The following is a 6,482-nucleotide window of genomic DNA, read 5'->3' on the forward strand; positions in this document are numbered from 1 at the left end:
TGATAATGTACAACATATTTGAAATCATCCCTTTCTAGTTTTTTGTAATTGTGGTGTGTGCTTTGTAAGTTACATTAATTCATTATGCTTTGTGTATCATTTTCTAGTTATGGACAGTGTAAAAGTGTTGATTGTATCCAATCAAGTAAAGATACATATTAACTTTATACATTTGTATTCCTTTTAAACAAGTAGTGATGCTATTTCAAATTGTATTCATTCCTTATTATTTTGATTGTTTTGTATTCATTACGGCATATTTGTTTTAGTTGTGTTGTGTGCTTTATAAGTTACTTTTTTACATGTGTTTGTATTCATTATGTTTTGTGTATCATTTTCTAGTTATGGACATTGTGAGAGTCTTGTTTGTATCCAGTATAGTAAAGATACATATCAAATTTATTCATTTGTTTTGATTTTTAACAAATAGTGATGCCATTTGATTGTTTTCTAAGTTAAAGTAAAGATACATATTAACTGTATTTAGTGTATTCATTCCTTATTATTTCATTGTTTTGTATTAATTATGGCATATTTAGTATATTCATTAGATCATAATAATTATTGTCTATGTTTGGTTTATTTATAAGTTACATTATGGTACAAATTTGTATTTGTGTGATGTAGTTTCTAAATTACATTACGGCTAAATTTTTATATTTATATGCTTGCCAAGTTAAATATTTTTCTTACAAAACTCATTTACTCAGGGAACTGCTTTTGCCTGCAAAAATCTATCCAAGAATGCATTCCACATTCACTGTTATGTTAACCATAAAATTAAAACTCAGTTGGCTGATCATCTTTCTAAGCAACAATATAGTTTGTTTTATGAGAAAACATGTTTCGATCATTTTATGAGAATTAGAAACTGTGTAGCTCAAGGTCAAATTCGCAGGTGTTGTATGGCACTAGAACTAGAATGTAGTACTCGGCAGGCTCTTGTTATCCGAGTTAATGAAACTGTCTTGAAGTTTACACTTAGGATGTTTACATTGATTACTGGATTAAATTGTGTTGGTGTCCTAGGTGATTTCAAGTTTAACACTGAAGAACCTAATATGTTGATTATTCAGTACTTTGGTGGTAAGGATTTCAATCGTAGATCAGACTTAATTGATAGATTCAATAATAAAGTTTGGGCTGACAATGAAGACGATACTCTTAAGCTCGCCATATTGTATTTCATCCATACATATTTGTATTCTGGCGAAAAGACAACAAAGAGAATTCCTAGAATTCACTTTAATTTGGTTGAGAGTGGTTGGTACATGCAATATCCTTGGAGTAGAAAAGCATTCCATTAGTTGCTCAAGCGTATCAACAAGAAGATGACTTCTCATGGCCAATTTTACAGAATATGTGGTATGCATATTGTTCTTCAAATATGGATATACGAGTGCAGTGGTAAGGTCCACATGAAGTTTGCACAAAAAGATAATGCTTGTATCCCTAGACTGCTCAACTAGCAAACAATAGGAGCAAAACCTCGTTACAACAAATTGATGAGCGACATATTCAATGATGGTAATAGAGGTATTCAGTGTATTTGTAGTCATTTTACCCTCATAATGTATTCAGTTCATGTGTATTAACCATATCATTAATTATCGTCTTACTTGTCGTTTTTCAGATTAAATGAAAGAAATATTACCAGTCTGCTCAAATGATATGTTTAAACTCATTTAAGTTTAATGTTTTTATATAAATATTGTTAATCATACAATATTTACAAGACAACGTAAATGATGGGGATGATGGTCAAAGACCACCACCATTTACAAGTTCAGATTTATCAGGAAAATAACAACATGTATACATAAATGAATTTGGGGCTACAAAGGTATTTAATTGATATGTATTATCTCTTTAGGCATGTTTTTTGTTTATTTAGAATGGCATGACCATTATAATAGCCCCCCTTTCAATTTTGTATTCCATTGTCATTTTTTGTATTTTTGTTGTTTTATTGTATTTATTTTATGTTTGTTTGCTATGTATTTCTATTCAGTTTTATAGTTATATATTATATGATCAATTGTATAAAAAGAAGGAAATGTTGTATATTGATTGAAGGGTCAATTTGATGGCCCCTTTCAATTTTATATTTCATTGTCATTATTTGTATATTAGATGCTGATTGTATTTGTATTCTACTTGCTTGTTATGTATTTTTATTCACTTTTATATCATTTACAAGTCCAGATTTATCAGAAAAACAACATCAGGTAGACATAAATGAATTTGGGACTACAAAGGTATTTAATTGATATGTATTATCTCTTTAGGCATGTTTTTTCTTCATTCATAATGGCATGACCACTATCATAGGCCCCCTTTCAATTTTGTATTCCACTGTCATTTTTTGTATCTTTGTTGTTTATTGTATTTTTTTTTTATTTGTTTGTTGTGTATTTTTATTCAGTTTTATAGTTATATATTATATGATCAGTTGTATAAAAAGAAGGGAATGTTGTATATTGATTATAGGGTCAATATGATGGCCCCTTTCAATTTTGTATTCCATTGTCATTATTTGTATATTAGATGTTGATTATATTTGTATTCTACTTTCTTGGTATGTCTTTTTATTCATTTTTATAGTTATATATTATATATTCATTTGTATAAAAAGAATGTTGTATATTGATTGAATGGTCTGTTTGATGATGAGAATACACAGACAAATGAAAGATCAAAATTTAGCAGCGTGGATGATAAAAAAGTAACGTCTTTTAAATTTTATATGTATTCCTTTTTCAAAAATATTGTTTATTCATTCTTTTTTTCAAGGATCGTGTCACTGATGAGAATACGCAGACAGATGACATATCAGTTTCTTTAATGAATGCTGATAAATAAGTATGTTCGTTTAATTTAATGACCGACAAAAAATGAATTTATGAACATACTCTATTAGTGCACAATGTTGAAGCGTACATTGGTGATGTTTTGTGTTAATATCATATAGAAATTTTATTTATATATTATGTGTACTTTTTTAAAGGGTGTTTCTGTCAACTCCCTTGTACGTAATCTAATCAGCATTGATGATGTTGTCAGTGCGTCAAGAACTGTAGTGCCAAGGGTATGTTCTCTACTTTTCTAGACAAATTACGTAAATTGTTAATAGTTTAATTTGAATTAAGGAATATCCATTTTTATTAGATACTGATACCTCAACCAGCATTTTAATTTGATATACCCACAAAAACAATCCCTCTGGTATTAGAAGAACCACATGATTTACCAGATGAAGTTCAAAATGAAGACAAGGAGCAATTCCTATCTCCTACCCCTCTTCACTATATGGATCCCATGGATGTGCCAACACAGTTACATTTTAAATTGGATGATAATCTATGCCAAGTCTCAGTAATATAAAATCACCTCTGTACCAGAGACAACCATCATTCCTCATCAGAGCATCACCGTGAAATACCAGACCAAAAGCGAGAGCAAGACCAATATGCAAGAACAGACCAACATGAAGATCCAACCAAAATCAGACATGATCAAACACCATTACCTATGCATAGGATCAGACGTCAAGGCCCTTTTAATACATCTTCATATCTGAAAAAATTCAGATCATCTGCTGGTATAACATTATAATAATTACTAATGTCTCTTAAAATTGATTTCTTGTAATCCCTCTAATTTTTATATTTTGTATATTATTCGTTAATATTTTATATTTATTTTAGGTAGCTCATCAATGCAACCTCTCATTTTTTAACTAAAACACCCTTTCATCTTTGATCTTATTTCTGGCAATCATGATATAACTTTGTGGGATGCATACTGTTCATGGGTCCGAGAAGGTCTACTGGCAAAGCATGAGAACAAGTACGTATAAGACACACATGTTATATATATTTTTGCCTTTTTGAGTTCATCTGGTTCAATTTTGTTTAAATTTAAGTATGAATTTTGTATAATGATTTCTAAGCAATATATCTTATATTAATTACAGTATATGAGTTGATGTTTGCATATTTCTGTATTTTGATATTTGTATTCGTTGCAGCTTTTTTTAATTGCTTGATTTATTTGTATACTGAATCAGTTTATTATGTTGTATTTCATAATCATTACAGTATCATAGTGGTTGTAGGTTTTTTATATTCTAAATATGATTGTGTAGTTACAATTTTGTATTCACTGAAGAAATTGAGTGGTCTAATGTATTTTATATTTTCAAATCGATGTGATTTGTCATAATCTCTATTTTGAATCTGTTTTGCATGTTGTATTTTGTAAACTTTAGAGAGTCTGAGTGGTTGTTTGGTTATTGTATTCTGAATCTTAGTGTATAGTTTCAGTTTTGTATTATTTACATAAATTGAATAGTATTTTATATTATGTATTCGAATTTTAAGTGGTATGTTGTATTTTGGTATTCATTATCATATTCAATATACACCTTTGTTGAATATGTATTTATGGGTTTAACATTCTATTCATTCTGATTGTTGTATTTCTTTTAGGCAGCATGACCAAGACCAATACAGCAAGAACAAAGCAGGCATTCCAATGCCAATGAATTTTGGTGTTGATCTTGTAGACAATAAAAATTGGTTCTACAAGTTGTCCTCCAAAGGACAATCGTTGAATGACTCGGTAAGTATGAATTATAGCTTTTTTTTCATTAATACTGATTTTATTAGTTAATGATTATTTATCATTTTTTGTTCAGCATATCAATGTTATTTTCTATTATTTGCAAAAGAAAGCCAAGTATGAAGCTGCAAGCAGATATAAATACACAACCGTCGATTGTGTGTTTACATCCCAAATTTCATCGATTTGGGGGGAGTATGGAGATTTAGATAGTGATATTTGTTGCGGTGATGAAGAGCATATTATAGGTGAATACATTAGAGGATATAAAGTGCATGCTGGCATCCCTTGGCATCTGGTGGATCACATCTTTGTTCTTGTACATGTTAATGACAAATTCCACTGGATATTGATAGTAGTGTCTCTTAATGATAAATGTATAAACCTTTATGATTCCTACAGAGTAGCAGGTCATAATGTAGCGATCAAGATTGAGGTAAAAAAGTTGGCTCAACTCATTCCTCTAAAATTGACAATGAACGATAATTACAAGAACAGAGGATTAGATATATCAACAAGTCAAGAAGAGAACGAGTTTTTTGAGATAGTCTTCATTGAAAACATACCTCAACAGGAATATGGCAGCTTGTAAGTTGGCGTATCATTTTGAATTTAGTATTCTCATTTATTTATGTATTTGTATCTTTATTTTCTCTTCTCTTAATGTATGTAGGAATTGCGGTATTTATATGCTTTGCTGAGTGGTTGTCTTATGGACAAGGAAATCCAACCGATAAATTCGATGCAATGTTTTTAACGTAAAGATACACTGCACTTCTTTGGAATTATGGCCAACAAAAGAATGATGTCGGAGCCATTAGTGATAGTGAGGCATCCCCAAGGCATAACAAGCCTCAGATAGTTCGAGATGATAGTGAAACAATTGAAATACAATACTTGTGTATTTGTAGTACGGTTAATCTTGCTTTAGTATGAACTATTTTGTTTACTATACATTAAATTTTTTATAGTAGTTTATTCTGCAGAGTCATCATTTCGATCTTATGAAGTGTTGATTTATCATGAAAAAGTTTTGAGATATATTAATGTATTTGATTGATTACATATGTTGTGTCTCTCAATAGAGAAGTTAAATGCAAATGGTTATTCTTTCAAATATACTGAGATAGGTCGGCGATCTTTCAAATACGGATACAATTTGTGTAGCCATGATTATGGCAATTATTCATATACAATCTTGATTAAAATTTGAAGTCATAATGAGTTTACATAAATTACCAAATTGTAGTATGTATTTGTTAATTCATTCAATCTATATTCACCATAATTGTTTCTCACCAGATTTTAGTATTTTCATTACCAGATATTAGTTTACCTTTTTTATTCATTTTAGATATACTGAACTTGAACAGTTTTGTATTTCGTCTTGATCATCTTACATTTAGTCTTCGTAATTCTATACCTTGTATTTTATAAATTAAAGAATTATCATATCAATATAGTTGTATCCACTGTTACTTCCAGAAGGGCAAGTCAATTACACAAGGACAATTTGAAGTAATATTTTAAAACAAATACATAATAAATGACAATACAAACTGCCTTCTGAATACATTTCGAAATATAATATTCATTAAAGATGATCAAAACATCAAACAAACAAAACTATCAAACACTTTTAAAAAAAATACAAACATACATAACTATTCATTGCGTGGTCCATTCCTGCATGACCGCCTATTATTCCCCTTACACCCACAGGTACTACAAGAATTCTTGTTCTTATTCTCATATAGCTCATGGTACATTTATCACGAAACTTCTTTGGTGGCCTACCAGGTAGTTTATTGAATTTTGGTGGCCTTACTACTTCATTCTCTATATATCTAGGTGTATTC

At 29.7% G+C, this 6,482-nt stretch overlaps 1 pseudogene; it reads left to right on the top strand.

Moving 5' to 3' along the window:
• The first annotated feature begins 905 nt into the window (after positions 1-905).
• On the top strand, positions 906-5,559 carry LOC125863819 (uncharacterized; annotated as a pseudogene).
• The last annotated feature ends 923 nt before the right edge of the window (positions 5,560-6,482 follow it).

Source organism: Solanum stenotomum, chromosome 5, assembly GCF_019186545.1.
Source record: "Solanum stenotomum isolate F172 chromosome 5, ASM1918654v1, whole genome shotgun sequence".
NCBI classification, from domain to species: domain Eukaryota; kingdom Viridiplantae; phylum Streptophyta; class Magnoliopsida; order Solanales; family Solanaceae; genus Solanum; species Solanum stenotomum.